Source organism: Lepisma saccharinum, chromosome 3 (genome assembly GCF_977018435.1).
Source record: "Lepisma saccharinum chromosome 3, izLepSacc3.1, whole genome shotgun sequence".
Taxonomy (NCBI): domain Eukaryota; kingdom Metazoa; phylum Arthropoda; class Insecta; order Zygentoma; family Lepismatidae; genus Lepisma; species Lepisma saccharinum.
The window spans coordinates 26,479,823-26,500,833 of NC_139231.1; the positions used below are offsets into that span (position 1 = coordinate 26,479,823).

Sequence of the window (21,011 nt, forward strand, 5' to 3'; positions counted from 1 at the left end):
TTAACAAGTTTTTAACATCTATTTTCTTGCACAATAAGAAATTTTTAGTATTAGCACAATCAGTTATAATGGCACAATACGAATTTCACTAGTTCAGATCAGTTACAATGTTAATTTCATTAGTTATCAGTTACAATATCTTTTTCATCACTATAGCACGAGACAATCAGAAAATTTGCACAAAAAATTTGTTGTTGTTTTTACACAAGAAAATTAACAATAAAATTCTTTCTTTTTTATCGTTTCAGATGCTGTCGAAACATCAAAAACACATACACACACACTAGAAAAAAGCATGCAACTTTATTTGTAACACACACACATACATTCTCCATCTTCATCAAGAAAATATTAATAATAAACATAATTATTTTTATCTATATCTCACAATAAAACTCTATATCCAAAAATATCACAACATCAAAATAACACTAGAGTCGTTAGTACACGTTGCATGCATTACGGAGGTCCTCTGTAGGGTTTCATGGAAGTTTGGGGGAAAAAAAAAAAACACGTGAAACTCTACAGAGGTGCGGTAATCTATAACCGCAGCCATTAGAAAACTTTTACATTTTTGGTTGGGCACCACGCACCCTGGCGAGGTTATAGGGGCCAGGTATCCTAAAAAACAACAATTATTATTTTGTTTGTTTGTTTGTGTTACAATACATACGCGCGTGCGTGCGTGTGTGTGTGTGTGTGTGTGTGTGTGTGTGTGTGTGTGTGTGTGTGTGTGTGTGTGTGTGTGTGTGTGTGTGTGTGTGTGTGTGCCACGTCGTTCCCGAGAGAGAGGTTTACAAAGGTCACAATCTACAAACATTTGCTCCTTTAAAAATAAGAGAATAAGAAGATGAGAGCTCATCTTTCACTCATCACTGCTTTTCTGCGCCCTGAAACATCGCCAGCGTAATAAATAAGGCACGGAACGTGGAGAGAAAATGAGTGTATGTGTGTGTGTGTGTGTGTGTGTGTGTGGCACATCGTTCTCGAGAGAGAGGTTTACAAAGGTCACGATCTACAAACATTTTAGAGGATGAGAAGATGAGAAGATGAGAGAATGAGAGAATGAGAGAATGAGAGAATGAGAAGATGAGAGGAGTGTGTGTGTGTGTGTGTATGTGTGGCACATCGTTCTCGAGAGAGAGGTTTACAAAGGTCACGATCTACAAACATTTTAGAGGATGAGAAGATGAGAAGATGAGAAGATGAGAGAATGAGAAGATGAGAAGATGAGAAGATGAGAAGATGAGAAGATGAGAAGATGAGAGGATGAGAGCTCATCTTTCGCTCATCACTGCCTTTTTGCGCCCGTGAAACGTCGTCAGCGTAATAAATAAGGCGCGGAACAGGGAGAGAAAGTAAGTTTTTCAACTTTTTGTGGTCGTTTGGTCAAGAAATCAGAGTTGCGGTCAGATGCACAAATTTATACTACTGCACTGGAATTAGATACCTAAATCGGACTTCGTAAGTATACATCAAGTCATAGTGTTGAACTTTATTCCATTACCTACTGCCTTTTCCCGTAAGGTTTGGTTTCATATATATTTTTCGTTACTAAATGATCGGCCACGTATGTTTTATTCACTTCTCACTAGAACGAAACAATTACTATGGTTTCACACGTCTACAATTTTTCGATTTTTGTAGAATTTCCACATTTTTCCGAATCCACTGTCTGTATTTATATTGGGAAAGAAATCTTCACATAGAGAATTCACTGTCACAAGCCGATTTTCACAAGACAAGGTGGCAAGATGAACAGATTAATTTAATCGAACATGAATTTCATGTTCATTTGACGTTTCCTAAATGATATGCTGCTCTTGCTGTATACCTTGGAAGATTATTAGTAGCCGTAACATAAAGTTTAAGAAACGACAGAAACGTTGAATCACGTATCTCTGAAGATGATCGGTTGCGAACAAGAGTTTGTAGCAGAATGTTATTCCACCGTGAAATTGAGCAGCTGAAGAAGAGTGTTTACAATTTAATTGCATGGATGAGAAGAGCATCAAGAGAATTGTATGTTCTGCCAAGAACTTAAAGTACTTCACAAGAGAACATAAGAGGAGGTATTGATCGGAATTGTGTTTTATTTATATAAATATGTGATAGGAAATTTTGTTGGAGGTAGTTACAGCCCTACATTTCGAGTCGTGAAAAATCTCTGAACAATCATTACCATAACTAGGATGATAGAAATGTTGACGAAATACATTTTTAGTTAAATGTGTGGCCTCGGTAGCGCAGTCGGTAGCGCGTGAGTCTCATAATCTCAAGGTCGTGAGTTCAATCCTCACCCGGGGCATTTCTTTTGTAAATTTTAAAGTTACTGTTGTAAATGTAATTCCCCTTTTCAACAAGAACATGGGACAAGCGGATCCAATTTATTTCACTCACACTTTTCAAATGCATAAACAGATATCTCATATCAGTGCAAATACGGCACACGTGTCTAAGCAGACTTGATGATGACTCGTTCAGAATTTAAGGAACCGTTGAGTTTTCTGTGGAATAAGGTTGCATGTGGAGTAGCGTAGCATAGACGAAAAGTCTAAGGCGCCTTTTTTAGGCACTAGTCTCTTCGAGGGCGTGGGTTCGGTTGCCACCACTACCAAGTGATTTCTGAATTACAAGGTTTGATAACAATCTTATCAATTTAAATAAAAGTCTGGGTTATATTGAGATGTTCTACATTTTCACTGGGTCAAATACAGTCATCTTCGGTACGATTACTGCTGTGTAATTTTCTTGTATTTCACTTAGCTTTCAGCGCTACACAAGCCGATTTTCACAAGACAAGGTGGCAAGATAAACAGATTAATTTAATCCCCACACCCCCTATACGCGTTAATGGCGTGGTGCTATGCACAGGGGAGAACTTTACCTTTACCTTTTTATGAATTTCATGTTCATTTGGCGTTTCCTAAAGGATATGCTGCTCTTGCTGTATACCTTGGAAGATTATAAGTAGCCGTAACATAAAGTATAGGAAACGACAGAAACGTTGAATCACGTATCTCTGAAGATGATCAGTTGCGAACAAGAGTTTGTAGCAGAATGTTATTCCACCGTGAAATTGAGCAGCTGAAGAAGAGTGTTTACAATTTATTTGCATGGATGAGAAGAGCATCAAGAGAATTGTATGTTCTGCCAAGAACTTAAAGTACTTCACAAGAGAACATAAGAGGAGGTATTGATCGGAATTGTGCTTTATTTATATAAATATGTGATAGGAAATTTTGTTGGAGGTAGTTACAGCCCTACATTTCGAGTCGTGAAAAATCTCTGAACAATCATTACCATAACTAGGATGATAGAAAAGTTGACGAAATACATCTTTAGTTAAATGTGTAACCTCGGTAGCGCAGTCGGTAGCGCGTGAGTCTCAAGGTCGTGAGTTCAATCCTCACCCGGGGCATTTCTTTCGTAAATTTTAAAGTTACTGTTGTAAATGTAATTCCCCTTTTCAACAAGAACATGGGACAAGCGGATCCAATTTATTTCACTCACACTTTTCAAATGCATAACCAGATATCTCATATCAGTGCAAATACGGCACACGTGTCTAAGCAGACTTGATGATGACTCGTTCAGAATTTAAGGAACCAGTTGAGTTTTCTGTGGAATAAGGTTGCATGTGGAGTAGCGTAGCATAGACGAAAAGTCTAAGGCGCCTTTTTTAGGCACTAGTCTCTTCGAGGGCGTGGGTTCGGTTGCCACCACTACCAAGTGATTTCTGAATTACAAGGTTTGATAACAATCTTATCAATTTAAATAAAAGTCTGCGTTATATTGAGATGTTCTACATTTTCACTGGGTCAAATACAGTCATCTTCGGTACGATTACTGCTGTGTAATTTTCTTGTATTTCACTTAGCTTTCAGCGCTACACAAGCCGATTTTCACAAGACAAGGTGGCAAGATAAACAGATTAATTTAATCCCCACACCCCCTATACGCGTTCATGGCGTGGTGCTATGCACAGGGGAGAACTTTACCTTTACCTTTTTATGAATTTCATGTTCATTTGGCGTTTCCTAAAGGATATGCTGCTCTTGCTGTATACCTTGGAAGATTATAAGTAGCCGTAACATAAAGTATAAGAAACGACAGAAACGTTGAATCACGTATCTCTGAAGATGATCGGTTGCGAACAAGAGTTTGTAGCAGAATGTTATTCCACCGTGAAATTGAGCAGCTGAAGAAGAGTGTTTACAATTTATTTGCATGGATTAGAAGAGCATCAAGAGAATTGTATGTTCTGCCAAGAACTTAAAGTACTTCACAAGAGAACATAAGAGGAGGTATTGATCGGAATTGTGCTTTATTTATATAAATATGTGATAGGAAATTTTGTTGGAGGTAGTTACAGCCCTACATTTCGAGTAGTGAAAAATCTCTGAACAATCATTACCATAACTAGGATGATAGAAAAGTTGACGAAATACATTTTTAGTTAAATGTGTGGCCTCGGTAGCGCAGACGGTAGCGCGTGAGTCTCATAATCTCAAGGTCGTGAGTTCAATCCTCACCCGGGGCATTTCTTTCGTAAATTTTAAAGTTACTGTTGTAAATGTAATTCCCCTTTTCAACAAGAACATGGGACAAGCGGATCCAATTTATTTCACTCACACTTTTCAAATGCATAAACAGATATCTCATATCAGTGCAAATACAGCACACGTGTCTAAGCAGACTTGATGATGACTCGTTCAGAATTTAAGGAACCGTTGAGTTTTCTGTGGAATAAGGTTGCATGTGGAGTAGCGTAGCATAGACGAAAAGTCTAAGGCGCCTTTTTTAGGCACTAGTCTCTTCGAGGGCGTGGGTTCGGTTGCCACCACTACCAAGTGATTTCTGAATTACAAGGTTTGATAACAATCTTATCAATTTAAATAAAAGTCTGGGTTATATTGAGATGTTCTACATTTTCACTGGGTCAAATACAGTCATCTTCGGTACGATTACTGCTGTGTAATTTTCTTGTATTTCACTTAGCTTTCAGCGCTACACAAGCCGATTTTCACAAGACAAGGTGGCAAGATAAACAGATTAATTTAATCCCCACACCCCCTATACGCGTTCATGGCGTGGTGCTATGCACAGGGGAGAACTTTACCTTTACCTTTTTATGAATTTCATGTTCATTTGGCGTTTCCTAAAGGATATGCTGCTCTTGCTGTATACCTTGGAAGATTATAAGTAGCCGTAACATAAAGTATAAGAAACGACAGAAACGTTGAATCACGTATCTCTGAAGATGATCGGTTGCGAACAAGAGTTTGTAGCAGAATGTTATTCCACCGTGAAATTGAGCAGCTGAAGAAGAGTGTTTACAATTTATTTGCATGGATGAGAAGAGCATCAAGAGAATTGTATGTTCTGCCAAGAACTTAAAGTACTTCACAAGAGAACATAAGAGGAGGTATTGATCGGAATTGTGCTTTATTTATATAAATATGTGATAGGAAATTTTGTTGGAGGTAGATACAGCCCTACATTTCGAGTCGTGAAAAATCTCTGAACAATCATTACCATAACTAGGATGATAGAAATGTTGACGAAATACATTTTTAGTTAAATGTGTGGCCTCGGTAGCGCAGTCGGTAGCGCGTGAGCCTCATAATCTCAAGGTCGTGAGTTCAATCCTCACCCGGGGCATTTCTTTTGTAAATTTTAAAGTTACTGTTGTAAATGTAATTCCCCTTTTCAACAAGAACATGGGACAAGCGGATCCAATTTATTTCACTCACACTTTTCAAATGCATAAACAGATATCTCATATCAGTGCAAATACGGCACACGTGTCTAAGCAGACTTGATGATGACTCGTTCAGAATTTAAGGAACCGTTGAGTTTTCTGTGGAATGATGTTGCATGTGGAGTAGCGTCGACGAGAAGTCTAAGACGCCTTTCTTAGGCACAAGTCTCTTCGAGGCCGTGGGTTTGAATGCCACCACTACCAAATGATTTCTGACTTACAAGGTTTGATATCAATCTTATCAATTTAAATAAAAGTCTTGGTTATATTGAGATGTTCTACATTTTTACTGGGTCAAATACAGTCACCTTTGGTACGATTACTGCTGTGTAATTTGTGTTGTATTTCACTTAGTTTTCAGCGTTTTTAATCTGCACACTTCAATTATACCGAAGGGTGAATCATTGTCCGAGGAACCGATGCTGTAAGTCAAGTACGCACTGGAATTAGATACCTAAATCGGACTTCGTAAGTATACATCAAGTCATAGTGTTGAACTTTATTCCATTACCTACTGCCTTTTCCCGTAAGGTTTAGTTTCATATATATTTTTCGTTACTAAATGATCGGCCTCGTATGTTTTATTCACTTCTCACTAGAACGAAACAATTACTATGGTTTCACACGTCTACAATTTTTCGATTTTTGTAGAATTTCCACATTTTTCCGAATCCACTGTCTGTATTTACATTGGGAAAGAAATCTTCACATAGAGAATTCACTGTCACAAGCCGATTTTCACAAGACAAGGTGGCAAGATGAACAGATTAATTTAATCGAACATGAATTTCATGTTCATTTGACGTTTCCTAAATGATATGCTGCTCTTGCTGTATACCTTGGAAGATTATTAGTAGCCGTAACATAAAGTTTAAGAAACGACAGAAACGTTGAATCACGTATCTCTGAAGATGATCGGTTGCGAACAAGAGTTTGTAGCAGAATGTTATTCCACCGTGAAATTGAGCAGCTGAAGAAGAGTGTTTACAATTTATTTGCATGGATGAGAAGAGCATCAAGAGAATTGTATGTTCTGCCAAGAACTTAAAGTACTTCACAAGAGAACATAAGAGGAGGTATTGATCGGAATTGTGCTTTATTTATATAAATATGTGATAGGAAATTTTGTTGGAGGTAGTTACAGCCCTACATTTCGAGTCGTGAAAAATCTCTGAACAATCATTACCATAACTAGGATGATAGAAAAGTTGACGAAATACATTTTTAGTTAAATGTGTGGCCTCGGTAGCGCAGACGGTAGCGCGTGAGTCTCATAATCTCAAGGTCGTGAGTTCAATCCTCACCCGGGGCATTTCTTTCGTAAATTTTAAAGTTACTGTTGTAAATGTAATTCCCCTTTTCAACAAGAACATGGGACAAGCGGATCCAATTTATTTCACTCACACTTTTCAAATGCATAAACAGATATCTCATATCAGTGCAAATACGGCACACGTGTCTAAGCAGACTTGATGATGACTCGTTCAGAATTTAAGGAACCGTTGAGTTTTCTGTGGAATAAGGTTGCATGTGGAGTAGCGTAGCATAGACGAAAAGTCTAAGGCGCCTTTTTTAGGCACTAGTCTCTTCGAGGGCGTGGGTTCGGTTGCCACCACTACCAAGTGATTTCTGAATTACAAGGTTTGATAACAATCTTATCAATTTAAATAAAAGTCTGGGTTATATTGAGATGTTCTACATTTTCACTGGGTCAAATACAGTCATCTTCGGTACGATTACTGCTGTGTAATTTTCTTGTATTTCACTTAGCTTTCAGCGCTACACAAGCCGATTTTCACAAGACAAGGTGGCAAGATAAACAGATTAATTTAATCCCCACACCCCCTATACGCGTTAATGGCGTGGTGCTATGCACAGGGGAGAACTTTACCTTTACCTTTTTATGAATTTCATGTTCATTTGGCGTTTCCTAAAGGATATGCTGCTCTTGCTGTATACCTTGGAAGATTATAAGTAGCCGTAACATAAAGTATAGGAAACGACAGAAACGTTGAATCACGTATCTCTGAAGATGATCAGTTGCGAACAAGAGTTTGTAGCAGAATGTTATTCCACCGTGAAATTGAGCAGCTGAAGAAGAGTGTTTACAATTTATTTGCATGGATGAGAAGAGCATCAAGAGAATTGTATGTTCTGCCAAGAACTTAAAGTACTTCACAAGAGAACATAAGAGGAGGTATTGATCGGAATTGTGCTTTATTTATATAAATATGTGATAGGAAATTTTGTTGGAGGTAGTTACAGCCCTACATTTCGAGTCGTGAAAAATCTCTGAACAATCATTACCATAACTAGGATGATAGAAAAGTTGACGAAATACATCTTTAGTTAAATGTGTGGCCTCGGTAGCGCAGTCGGTAGCTCGTGAGTCTCATAATCTCAAGGTCGTGAGTTCAATCCTCACCCGGGGCATTTCTTTCGTAAATTTTAAAGTTACTGTTGTAAATGTAATTCCCCTTTTCAACAAGAACATGGGACAAGCGGATCCAATTTATTTCACTCACACTTTTCAAATGCATAACCAGATATCTCATATCAGTGCAAATACGGCACACGTGTCTAAGCAAACTTGATGATGACTCGTTCAGAATTTAAGGAACCGTTGAGTTTTCTGTGGAATAAGGTTGCATGTGGAGTAGCGTAGCATAGACGAAAAGTCTAAGGCGCCTTTTTTAGGCACTAGTCTCTTCGAGGGCGCGGGTTCGGTTGCCACCACTACCAAGTGATTTCTGAATTACAAGGTTTGATAACAATCTATGACGACGGGAAGTAATAAGAATCAGTTTCCTTGACTTACTCTTTATTCAATACGAACACGTAATTACAGGTATTACACCCCGTACAAACGTCAAGGCACTGCTCGATTCCCAGTCCGACGTCAAGCGATCTGCCGTTTCAACTACTAGCACCGCCCCCTTTCCACCTCGCTCGAGCCACGAGGCATGAGGAGCTCTGAGGTCGTTCACCACGTCACACGACGTTCCTACCTCAATACACTCGAGTACAAAATTAATCAAATAATACAACTGTCATAACTCCCCTCTCTTGGGAGAAAAATTTCCTTCAAGTGAAATTTTTACAAAATAAAATACCCATTTATAATTTACACATCGTTATGTTATCTACACTCATACTTTGTGTAGTTACAGTTAAACTGGTATACATCATGGTCAAATACACTGGGTATAATCAATACAACAACATTTATGTTAAAGAAAATATAAAAATAACAAATAAATATAAATAATTTGAAACAAAATCTAAATCTTTCTTTGATCTACCCAAAACAAATGTTTGTACAATTTTGGATTTAGTTTCTCCAATTGGCTTAAATAACAACTTCTCTTTTCAATGGTACAATTCCAGATTTTTAGATTATCACTGTGATGGTTACCACTGATATTGCCAGTTTTCAAATCTATTACAATGTATACATTAGTTGCTTGTTTGTCAATTACCATATACGGACCTTCATAGACCTCACAGTACTTTTTAGTGCGATTTTCTAGGAGACTGCTAAGATAATGTGTTTTTACAAATACCAGGTCTTTTATTTTAACTTCAGGTCTATTTTCTTGTTGTAAGTTGTACTTGTCATTTTTTTTCTTCCTTGCTTGGAAACCTTTTACAAAAGCCATGTATAGTTTGTCTTTTCACAGAGAAATTTCATTAGGCGGTAAATTAAAATGATTCAAAATACATGAGTTAAGATCTCTGTTTAGTTGTAACTCTGAGGGTGCAAATCCTAGCTGTGTGTGTACACTATCATTTAATAAGCTTACCACTACATCTATATATTTTGGCCACTCTTTGTGTTTGTTTTTACAAAAAACACGCATAAGCCGGTTGAGTTCGGAATGAATTCTCTCAACTAAATTAGAACTAGGGTGATATATTGGGGTATACGCCAATTTTATACCTAAGCTTGTTAAAGTGTCCACATATTTGTTAGAATGAAACACCGTGGCGTTATCACTAACCAACCTGTGTGGAATGCCAAAATGCCTGACATATCCTTCTAGCAAGGCTTTTACAATACTGTTGGCTGTACTTGACCTCATTGGATAAGCAAACAGATATTTAGTGTTAGCATCTTGTAAGGTTAGAAGAAACCTTTCTCCTTGCGAACCTTTAATTAATGGTCCTTGTATATCCAAAAACAGAATAGTTTCACCTTGGTTACAATGTTGTTGGAATATGCCCTTGGGCGGATGTCTACTCGGCTTCGTTCTCATACATAGTTCACAATCTTTGATATAACTCAGAATACCTTTTCTCATACCAGGCCAAAAGTACAATTTCCTAACTCTTCTGAGTACTTTTTCACAACCAAAGTGGCCCATATTGTCATGATAATTCCTCAGTATTACAGAAACTAAAGATTGAGGTATACATATTTTCCAGATGTTCTCAAAGTGAAAATCTCTTATCATCAAAATTCCATTGAATACTTTATAAAACTTTTTCCAATTTCTACACCTTTGAGGTAAACTTACACTTACACTTTCACAATTGTTCAAATAATCAATGATAGGTTGAAATAACTTATCATTGTACTGTTCTTGGACTAACAACTCTATAGGTATATCCAATACTTCATTTTTAAACATTACGTTATTGTTCATGTGCATCAAGATCGGCTCTGATTCTGAAAATTGTCTGGACAATAAGTCCGCTAGGCCATTGTCAGATCCTTTGCAGTATTCTACAATGAACTGGTATTTTTGAAGTTGAAGGGACCAACGCAATAAGCGAGGGTTCCAATTCTTCGAATGGTTCAGCCAAGTGAGACACTTATGATCACAAACTAAAGTAAAATCTTTACCCAAAAGATATTGATTACATTTCTCAATACAAAATAAAAGACTTAAACATTCTAGCTCGGTTATGGTGTATTGTTTCTCATAACCTTTCAGTGTACGACTTACATAACTTATTATTCTTTTCTCGCCATCAATTATTTGATACAAATATCCTCCGATGCCAAGTAAGGAAGCATCTCCCTGGACATAAAACCTTTGATTAAGATCAGGATGAAATAGTTTAGCATCATTAGAAATTTCTTGTTTGAGCAAATCAAAACTCTCTTGTTCCTTCTTAGTCCATATCCATTTCTTACCTTTCCTTAACAATTCATATAAAGGTGCACATATGGTAGCAAAGTTTGGAATGAATCTTCTCATCCAAGAGAAACAACCTATTATTTTTTGAAGTGTCTTTACATCCTTCGGAGTAGGAAGGTTGAGAATAGCCTCTACTCTTTCTGGATTTACTCTTATACCTGTTTTGTCAATAATGTGACCCAAGTACAATAACTTTTCTTTACAGAGGAATGTCTTTTTGAGACGTACAGTCATACCAGACTCTCTTAATTTAGAAAATACACTTCTTAAATGTTCTATGTGACTTTCTAAAGATTCACTTCTAATGCATAAATCATCAACATAAATGATAACATTCTCTGACAGAATGTCGCCTAATACCTTGGTCATTGCCATCGTAAATGCTTGTACTCCATTACATGTACCAAATACTAATCGTTTGTATTGGTATTGTCTACCTTCAAACAAAAATGCAGTATACTTTTTAGATGACTCCGACAACAAAATCTGGTGAAATCCAGAGGACATATCGATCAGTGATACATATGGTCTACCAACAAATCCTTGTAATGCCTCTTCAATATTAATTGGTCTAATTTGACTAACTTTCTGGTGTTGATTAATATTCCTGAAGTCAGTACATACTCTTACACTTTTATCAGACTTAGGAACTATTACTAGTGGATTTAAATAAGGTGAATCAGAAAGTTCTATAATGTCCCACTCAAGTAATTTTTGAATATGATCTCTAACATTTTGTCTGTAATGATAAGGTATTCGATATGGCTTAGAAACTAAAGGTTCTGTTGTATCTAATTCAATATGATGTTCATATTTAGTACATAAACCAGGTTTTTCATCAAACAGCATCCTAAATTCAAGTAACAAATCAAACAGTTGGTTCTTTTCATCTTCACCGAGTATTTCAGCTTGCATAGCTTTTAATTTAAGATCTTCTACACTAGCAACAGTTATTTCCTCTTTTGACTTTTGGGTTACATTAAGACAACTACTCTCTGCCTCTTCACTCACATCAAAAGTTGGACAAGATATAGGCAATAATTTAACTAACCTTTCACCTTGTTTGGTGTGTAACAATAAAGAATTTTCCTTGAAGTTTACAAGAGCCTCTACATTATACAAAAAATCTAAACCTAAAAGAATGTCTACTGTCAAATCTTTGACGACAACAAACTGAACAAAAAACATAATATCTTCAATTTCTATATCCACACAAAATTTTCCAAGTACTTTCTGTTTTCTTTTTCCAGAATAGTCAACCAAAATAATATCTTCTATTGGCTCTAATTTAGGTCTGGTGACTTCGCTAGTAATACGTTTCCATTTGTTCTCTGACATCAAACAAATGTCACTACCACTATCTACTAAGCATTTACTCTCTATCCCATTAATATTTGCAAAGATAGACGTTGTATTCTTGACTTTGTTCCTGAGGTTTACAGGTAACATTAAATTATTAGAACTATATTTCGCTTCGTCTTCTAACAAGTCTTCATAAAAATTAATATCTACCCTACATACATTTTTAAGGCATGATTCACAGTTTGCTTTACTAGAATTTTCATTACAAAGTTTGTTTCTTAAATCTTCAGTATTAAGATTGGCTACTGACACAATATTCTCATCTTCGTCTATGCTATTCTGTGTCACAATAACAATAGACTCACTATCTAGTTTAAAGGTTGTTCAGGCACAAACCAGGGCGCATTCACCCTAAGTGAAGACCCACCATTACCATTTTCTATTTCTTCCCTAGTACTAGATCTAGGTTCACTTCTTTGAGGATTGTTTTGAACATCATCGTGTGACACAGTGTTTGTACTAGTATTTCTATACCTAGGTCTACTATTATCAGCATTTATACGATTTTGGTTACTATAATTGTATCTACCTCGAAAGTTACTGTTTCTATAGTTATTACCAGAATATGGAAAACGGTTTACTCTCCAAGATCTCTGACCAGATCTACTATCATTACTACTATTATTATCAGTGGCATATCTTCTGAAATTACCAGAATTCCTTACATTAGTCTCATGGCTTGTATTAGAATTTTGCATATTGCTTACTCTAGATTGATTATTTCTTTTAGTTTCATTAACAACTTGTACTTGTCTAATACCAACAGGCCTTCCATCTCTCCTACTTTCACCTTCAGCACTTGCATACAAAGCTTCATGACGCGCAACCAATTCCGCAGCGGTACCAAGACTAATATTAGGTTGGTTTAAGATTGCTTCTCTAACTCTATTTGGTAACTGTTGGGCTACTAAAATAGTTTTTTGCTGTTCTGGCATGTCTGGCTGAATGGAATTTAGTAAATTAATCTGTGACCAGAAATAATTTAACAGAGTTTGTCTACTTTCTTTGCTGTATCTCTTGCACAAGACATTTGCAAGACATGTTGACTTCCACGATGCACTTTCAAAGGCATTAAGGAAAAGAACCTTAAAAGAACTATAATCTACAATGTGTAGTTTCTCCTGAGAGAACCAATTTTTAGCAACACCTTTCAAAAGCATTGGTACATACTTCATGTAATCTTTTTTGGGAACATTTAACATATCCAAGCGATCCTCAACCTCTTGAAGAAATTGTGACGCCAAATAATCCATCCTAGTTGCAGTAAATTTAGGTAACCTATCTAGATCAGAGTACTTAAGTGTACTAGGTACAAACTTCCTTCTGTAACTACTACTTTTGTGATCAGTTCCACTTTCCGAACTCCTATCATGAAATTTATCTCTTGACATGCTTTTCGCAACTCTACCTGTCTTATAGCTACTTACAGATTTACGTTTAAGCCCCCTTAACTGAACTTTAGTTTCAGAGCTAGAAGATTTTACATCTGAATCAGATTCTCCTTTACGTAATGGTCTTTGCTTTCTAAACGTGATATATTCAGTTTTTTCAATGGGTAAAGAAGCTTTCCTTGCTTCCCTTTGCTGTTCAGACAATCTAGGAACATCAGGACTAACTAAGCCTTGTACTCTAGTTTCTAATCCTAAAGAAGATTTTACCGGTTCAGCACTTACTCTTAAAATGGAAAAATCATTCGTTAAATCTCTAACTTGATACCGAATATTCTCCAGCTTATCATCTAGAATCTCATATTTGTTAGTAATCTCTGTAAGTTGTTGTAAGCAACCCTTAACAGTAATGTCATTACTAGATATTTTCTGTTGAACGGTTTGAACGGTCAAGTTTAGATCTTTAATAGTTTGTCCAGACTTAACACTAATTTCGTTAAATTTACTATTCAACTCAGCAATAGCAACTTCATGTCCACTAATGTTATTAAACAACTCCTTCATACTACTTTCATTTCCATGTACAAGGTTGACTAAACTTTCAAACTTCTTTTGATTTATTTCGAGTGTTTTCTTAATTTCTACGCATTCATTTTCTACCTGTTTTACATGAGAATCGAAAACCTCTCTCAATTTTTTATGTTGATTTACACACGTAACAGAAACCTCGTTTATCTTCTCTTCCAATTTCGTGCTCAAGTTGACCACTTGTTCCTTTAGTTCATGGGCGCATTCCTTTGTTTCGACCAAATTATCAGACACTTTCTTTTCGACTCGTGCTTCCAATAATTCGAAGTCTTGCCTTAAGAGACCTATGCTGGTGCCTACATTACTTACACTGGCCTCAACGCTATTAATATCCGCTTTGACGTTACTTTCAACACTGCTAATATCAGCTTTGACATTAGCTTCAACACTATTAATATCAGCTTTCACACTACTAACTTGTTCCGCGAGTCTAGCTTCAAATTGTTTAAAGAGAAACTCCAATTCCTTTTTTGTAGCCATTTTCAATTTCCGTTACTGCTAGCTAAGAATTTTAGTCGCAGTATTCAGTACAACTATTTTATAGTTTCGGTGCTACAATCACAGCGCGATAAAGTTATTCGTCATTCTTCTTTTCCACATAGAAAAAGTTCAGTACTTACGTTCCAACATCACAGACGAAAAAGTTGAATTCTTCCATCTAACAGCTACAACCAGATTCTAACGACGTAGACGATCGAGTCCTCCTGTTCGTGCGCCATACTTATGACGACGGGAAGTAATAAGAATCAGTTTCCTTGACTTACTCTTTATTCAATACGAACACGTAATTACAGGTATTACACCCCGTACAAACGTCAAGGCACTGCTCGATTCCCAGTCCGACGTCAAGCGATCTGCCGTTTCAACTACTAGCACCGCCCCCTTTCCACCTCGCTCGAGCCACGAGGCATGAGGAGCTCTGAGGTCGTTCACCACGTCACACGACGTTCCTACCTCAATACACTCGAGTACAAAATTAATCAAATAATACAACTGTCATAAATCTTATCAATTTAAATAAAAGTCTGGGTTATATTGAGATGTTCTACATTTTCACTGGGTCAAATACAGTCATCTTCGGTACGATTACTGCTGTGTAATTTTCTTGTATTTCACTTAGCTTTCAGCGCTACACAAGCCGATTTTCACAAGACAAGGTGGCAAGATAAACAGATTAATTTAATCCCCACACCCCCTATACGCGTTCATGGCGTGGTGCTATGCACAGGGGAGAACTTTACCTTTACCTTTTTATGAATTTCATGTTCATTTGGCGTTTCCTAAAGGATATGCTGCTCTTGCTGTATACCTTGGAAGATTATAAGTAGCCGTAACATAAAGTATAAGAAACGACAGAAACGTTGAATCGCGTATCTCTGAAGATGATCGGTTGCGAACAAGAGTTTGTAGCAGAATGTTATTCCACCGTGAAATTGAGCAGCTGAAGAAGAGTGTTTACAATTTATTTGCATGGATGAGAAGAGCATCAAGAGAATTGTATGTTCTGCCAAGAACTTAAAGTACTTCACAAGAGAACATAAGAGGAGGTATTGATCGGAATTGTGCTTTATTTATATAAATATGTCATAGGAAATTTTGTTGGAGGTAGTTACAGCCCTACATTTCGAGTCGTGAAAAATCTCTGAACAATCATTACCATAACTAGGATGATAGAAAAGTTGACGAAATACATCTTTAGTTAAATGTGTAACCTCGGTAGCGCAGTCGGTAGTGCGTGAGTCTCATAATCTCAAGGTCGTGAGTTCAATCCTCACCCGGGGCATTTCTTTCGTAAATTTTAAAGTTACTGTTGTAAATGTAATTCCCCTTTTCAACAAGAACATGGGACAAGCGGATCCAATTTATTTCACTCACACTTTTCAAATGCATAACCAGATATCTCATATCAGTGCAAATACGGCACACGTGTCTAAGCAGACTTGATGATGACTCGTTCAGAATTTAAGGAACCAGTTGAGTTTTCTGTGGAATAAGGTTGCATGTGGAGTAGCGTAGCATAGACGAAAAGTCTAAGGCGCCTTTTTTAGGCACTAGTCTCTTCGAGGGCGTGGGTTCGGTTGCCACCACTACCAAGTGATTTCTGAATTACAAGGTTTGATAACAATCTTATCAATTTAAATAAAAGTCTGGGTTATATTGAGATGTTCTACATTTTCACTGGGTCAAATACAGTCATCTTCGGTACGATTACTGCTGTGTAATTTTCTTGTATTTCACTTAGCTTTCAGCGCTACACAAGCCGATTTTCACAAGACAAGGTGGCAAGATAAACAGATTAATTTAATCCCCACACCCCCTATACGCGTTAATGGCGTGGTGCTATGCACAGGGGAGAACTTTACCTTTACCTTTTTATGAATTTCATGTTCATTTGGCGTTTCCTAAAGGATATGCTGCTCTTGCTGTATACCTTGGAAGATTATAAGTAGCCGTAACATAAAGTATAAGAAACGACAGAAACGTTGAATCACGTATCTCTGAAGATGATCGGTTGCGAACAAGAGTTTGTAGCAGAATGTTATTCCACCGTGAAATTGAGCAGCTGAAGAATAGTGTTTACAATTTATTTGCATGGATGAGAAGAGCATCAAGAGAATTGTATGTTCTGCCAAGAACTTAAAGTACTTCACAAGAGAACATAAGAGGAGGTATTGATCGGAATTGTGCTTTATTTATATAAATATGTGATAGGAAATTTTGTTGGAGGTAGTTACAGCCCTACATTTCGAGTCGTGAAAAATCTCTGAACAATCATTACCATAACTAGGATGATAGAAAAGTTGACGAAATACATTTTTAGTTAAATGTGTGGCCTCGGTAGCGCAGACGGTAGCGCGTGAGTCTCATAATCTCAAGGTCGTGAGTTCAATCCTCACCCGGGGCATTTCTTTCGTAAATTTTAAAGTTACTGTTGTAAATGTAATTCCCCTTTTCAACAAGAACATGGGACAAGCGGATCCAATTTATTTCACTCACACTTTTCAAATGCATAAACAGATATCTCATATCAGTGCAAATACAGCACACGTGTCTAAGCAGACTTGATGATGACTCGTTCAGAATTTAAGGAACCGTTGAGTTTTCTGTGGAATAAGGTTGCATGTGGAGTAGCGTAGCATAGACGAAAAGTCTAAGGCGCCTTTTTTAGGCACTAGTCTCTTCGAGGGCGTGGGTTCGGTTGCCACCACTACCAAGTGATTTCTGAATTACAAGGTTTGATAACAATCTTATCAATTTAAATAAAAGTCTGGGTTATATTGAGATGTTCTACATTTTCACTGGGTCAAATACAGTCATCTTCGGTACGATTACTGCTGTGTAATTTTCTTGTATTTCACTTAGCTTTCAGCGCTACACAAGCCGATTTTCACAAGACAAGGTGGCAAGATAAACAGATTAATTTAATCCCCACACCCCCTATACGCGTTCATGGCGTGGTGCTATGCACAGGGGAGAACTTTACCTTTACCTTTTTATGAATTTCATGTTCATTTGGCGTTTCCTAAAGGATATGCTGCTCTTGCTGTATACCTTGGAAGATTATAAGTAGCCGTAACATAAAGTATAAGAAACGACAGAAACGTTGAATCACGTATCTCTGAAGATGATCGGTTGCGAACAAGAGTTTGTAGCAGAATGTTATTCCACCGTGAAATTGAGCAGCTGAAGAAGAGTGTTTACAATTTATTTGCATGGATGAGAAGAGCATCAAGAGAATTGTATGTTCTGCCAAGAACTTAAAGTACTTCACAAGAGAACATAAGAGGAGGTATTGATCGGAATTGTGCTTTATTTATATAAATATGTGATAGGAAATTTTGTTGGAGGTAGTTACAGCCCTACATTTCGAGTCGTGAAAAATCTCTGAACAATCATTACCATAACTAGGATGATAGAAATGTTGACGAAATACATTTTTAGTTAAATGTGTGGCCTCGGTAGCGCAGTCGGTAGCGCGTGAGTCTCATAATCTCAAGGTCGTGAGTTCAATCCTCACCCGGGGCATTTCTTTTGTAAATTTTAAAGTTACTGTTGTAAATGTAATTCCCCTTTTCAACAAGAACATGGGACAAGCGGATCCAATTTATTTCACTCACACTTTTCAAATGCATAAACAGATATCTCAATTCAGTGCAAATACGGCACACGTGTCTAAGCAGACTTGATGATGACTCGTTCAGAATTTAAGGAACCGTTGAGTTTTCTGTGGAATGATGTTGCATGTGGAGTAGCGTAGACGAGAAGTCTAAGACGCCTTTCTTAGGCACAAGTCTCTTCGAGGCCGTGGGTTTGAATGCCACCACTACCAAATGATTTCTGACATACAAGGTTTGATATCAATCTTATCAATTTAAATAAAAGTCTTGGTTATATTGAGATGTTCTACATTTTTACTGGGTCAAATACAGTCACCTTTGGTACGATTACTGCTGTGTAATTTGTGTTGTATTTCACTTAGTTTTCAGCGTTTTTAATCTGCACACTTCAATTATACCGAAGGGTGAATCATTGTCCGAGGAACCGATGCTGTAAGTCAAGTACGCACTGGAATTAGATACCTAAATCGGACTTCGTAAGTATACATCAAGTCATAGTGTTGAACTTTATTCCATTACCTACTGCCTTTTCCCGTAAGGTTTGGTTTCATATATATTTTTCGTTACTAAATGATCGGCCTCGTATGTTTTATTCACTTCTCACTAGAACGAAACAATTACTATGGTTTCACACGTCTACAATTTTTCGATTTTTGTAGAATTTCCACATTTTTCCGAATCCACTGTCTGTATTTACATTGGGAAAGAAATCTTCACATAGAGAATTCACTGTCACATGCCGATTTTCACAAGACAAGGTGGCAAGATGAACAGATTAATTTAATCGAACATGAATTTCATGTTCATTTGACGTTTCCTAAATGATATGCTGCTCTTGCTGTATACCTTGGAAGATTATTAGTAGCCGTAACATAAAGTTTAAGAAACGACAGAAACGTTGAATCACGTATCTCTGAAGATGATCGGTTGCGAACAAGAGTTTGTAGCAGAATGTTATTCCACCGTGAAATTGAGCAGCTGAAGAAGAGTGTTTACAATTTAATTGCATGGATGAGAAGAGCATCAAGAGAATTGTATGTTCTGCCAAGAACTTAAAGTACTTCACAAGAGAACATAAGAGGAGGTATTGATCGGAATTGTGTTTTATTTATATAAATATGTGATAGGAAATTTTGTTGGAGGTAGTTACAGCCCTACATTTCGAGTCGTGAAAAATCTCTGAACAATCATTACCATAACTAGGATGATAGAAATGTTGACGAAATACATTTTTAGTTAAATGTGTGGCCTCGGTAGCGCAGTCGGTAGCGCGTGAGTCTCATAATCTCAAGGTCGTGAGTTCAATCCTCACCCGGGGCATTTCTTTTGTAAATTTTAAAGTTACTGTTGTAAATGTAATTCCCCTTTTCAACAAGAACATGGGACAAGCGGATCCAATTTATTTCACTCACACTTTTCAAATGCATAAACAGATATCTCATATCAGTGCAAATACGGCACACGTGTCTAAGCAGACTTGATGATGACTCGTTCAGAATTTAAGGAACCGTTGAGTTTTCTGTGGAATAAGGTTGCATGTGGAGTAGCGTAGCATAGACGAAAAGTCTAAGGCGCCTTTTTTAGGCACTAGTCTCTTCGAGGGCGTGGGTTCGGTTGCCACCACTACCAAGTGATTTCTGAATTACAAGGTTTGATAACAATCTTATCAATTTAAATAAAAGTCTGGGTTATATTGAGATGTTCTACATTTTCACTGGGTCAAATACAGTCATCTTCGGTACGATTACTGCTGTGTAATTTTCTTGTATTTCACTTAGCTTTCAGCGCTACACAAGCCGATTTTCACAAGACAAGGTGGCAAGATAAACAGATTAATTTAATCCCCACACCCCCTATACGCGTTCATGGCGTGGTGCTATGCACAGGGGAGAACTTTACCTTTACCTTTTTATGAATTTCATGTTCATTTGGCGTTTCCTAAAGGATATGCTGCTCTTGCTGTATACCTTGGAAGATTATAAGTAGCCGTAACATAAAGTATAGGAAACGACAGAAACGTTGAATCACGTATCTCTGAAGATGATCAGTTGCGAACAAGAGTTTGTAGCAGAATGTTATTCCACCGTGAAATTGAGCAGCTGAAGAAGAGTGTTTACAATTTATTTGCATGGATGAGAAGAGCATCAAGAGAATTGTATGTTCTGCCAAGAACTTAAAGTACTTCACAAGAGAACATAAGAGGAGGTATTGATCGGAATTGTGCTTTATTTATATAAATATGTGATAGGAAATTTTGTTGGAGGTAGTTACAGCCCTACATTTCGAGTCGTGAAAAATCTCTGAACAATCATTACCATAACTAGGATGATAGAAAAGTTGACGAAATACATCTTTAGTTAAATGTGTGGCCTCGGTAGCGCAGTCGGTAGCGCGTGAGTCTCATAATCTCAAGGTCGTGAGTTCAATCCTCACCCGGGGCATTTCTTTCGTAAATTTTAAAGTTACTGTTGTAAATGTAATTCCCCTTTTCAACAAGAACATGGGACAAGCGGATCCAATTTATTTCACTCACACTTTTCAAATGCATAACCAGATATCTCATATCAGTGCAAATACGGCACACGTGTCTAAGCAGACTTGATGATGACTCGTTCAGAATTTAAGGAACCGTTGAGTTTTCTGTGGA

The 21,011-nt window shown here is 37.2% G+C and overlaps 10 non-coding genes across 10 annotated transcripts; all 10 read left to right on the forward strand.

Annotated features, from left to right (window-relative positions):
* The first annotated feature begins 2,235 nt into the window (after positions 1-2,235).
* On the forward strand, positions 2,236-2,308 carry TRNAM-CAU (transfer RNA methionine (anticodon CAU)). Its single transcript has one exon. It is a non-coding gene; the product is annotated as a tRNA-Met (tRNA).
* Positions 2,309-4,470: 2,162 nt separating this feature from the next.
* Positions 4,471-4,543, forward strand: TRNAM-CAU (transfer RNA methionine (anticodon CAU)). The gene has a single exon. It is a non-coding gene; the product is annotated as a tRNA-Met (tRNA).
* A 1,048-nt stretch (positions 4,544-5,591) lies between these two features.
* On the forward strand, positions 5,592-5,664 carry TRNAM-CAU (transfer RNA methionine (anticodon CAU)). Its single transcript has one exon. It is a non-coding gene; the product is annotated as a tRNA-Met (tRNA).
* Positions 5,665-7,003: 1,339 nt separating this feature from the next.
* On the forward strand, positions 7,004-7,076 carry TRNAM-CAU (transfer RNA methionine (anticodon CAU)). Its single transcript has one exon. It is a non-coding gene; the product is annotated as a tRNA-Met (tRNA).
* Positions 7,077-8,124: 1,048 nt separating this feature from the next.
* On the forward strand, positions 8,125-8,197 carry TRNAM-CAU (transfer RNA methionine (anticodon CAU)). Its single transcript has one exon. It is a non-coding gene; the product is annotated as a tRNA-Met (tRNA).
* A 7,759-nt stretch (positions 8,198-15,956) lies between these two features.
* On the forward strand, positions 15,957-16,029 carry TRNAM-CAU (transfer RNA methionine (anticodon CAU)). The gene has a single exon. It is a non-coding gene; the product is annotated as a tRNA-Met (tRNA).
* Positions 16,030-17,078: 1,049 nt separating this feature from the next.
* TRNAM-CAU (transfer RNA methionine (anticodon CAU)) lies at positions 17,079-17,151 on the forward strand. The gene has a single exon. It is a non-coding gene; the product is annotated as a tRNA-Met (tRNA).
* Positions 17,152-18,199: 1,048 nt separating this feature from the next.
* TRNAM-CAU (transfer RNA methionine (anticodon CAU)) lies at positions 18,200-18,272 on the forward strand. Its single transcript has one exon. It is a non-coding gene; the product is annotated as a tRNA-Met (tRNA).
* Positions 18,273-19,611: 1,339 nt separating this feature from the next.
* Positions 19,612-19,684, forward strand: TRNAM-CAU (transfer RNA methionine (anticodon CAU)). Its single transcript has one exon. It is a non-coding gene; the product is annotated as a tRNA-Met (tRNA).
* Positions 19,685-20,732: 1,048 nt separating this feature from the next.
* Positions 20,733-20,805, forward strand: TRNAM-CAU (transfer RNA methionine (anticodon CAU)). Its single transcript has one exon. It is a non-coding gene; the product is annotated as a tRNA-Met (tRNA).
* The last annotated feature ends 206 nt before the right edge of the window (positions 20,806-21,011 follow it).